General features: G+C 80.5%; 1 protein-coding gene across 1 annotated transcript in view; it reads right to left on the reverse strand.

Annotated features, from left to right (window-relative positions):
• Positions 1-84, reverse strand: part of RNF180 (ring finger protein 180) — a 51181-nt gene extending 51097 nt beyond the window's left edge. Inside the window, exon 1 of the mRNA XM_026037452.1 lies at positions 65-84. The gene's annotated coding sequence lies outside the window, so the exon portion shown is untranslated. The remainder of the gene's footprint in view (positions 1-64) is intronic.
• Positions 85-302: the final 218 nt, after the last annotated feature.

The raw sequence follows: 302 nt of genomic DNA on the forward strand, positions 1-302 counted from the left end.
GCGCTCGGCGGAGGCCTCGCCTCGCCCCTGGCCCCGCCGCAGGTGCCCGCGCCTCGCCGCTTACCGCGCCGCAAGGGGCCCGCGCCGCTGCCCGGCCGCCCGGACGAGGCTGCGAGGAGGAGGAGGAGGAGGAGGAGGAGGCGGCGGCGCGGGCGGGGGGAGGGAGGGGAGTGCGCAGCAGCTGCTGCTGCCGCCGCTGCTCCAGCGAACGGCAAGAGACGTGAGACAAACGGCAGCGGAAAGCGCTGCGCTCCGCCCGGCGCGGCCCGCCCGCCCCGCGCCGCCGGCAACGCTCCCCCGCG

This window comes from Nothoprocta perdicaria, unplaced genomic scaffold, assembly GCF_003342845.1.
Source record: "Nothoprocta perdicaria isolate Ctin4 unplaced genomic scaffold, notPer1 scaffold_1, whole genome shotgun sequence".
NCBI classification, from domain to species: Eukaryota; Metazoa; Chordata; class Aves; order Tinamiformes; family Tinamidae; genus Nothoprocta; species Nothoprocta perdicaria.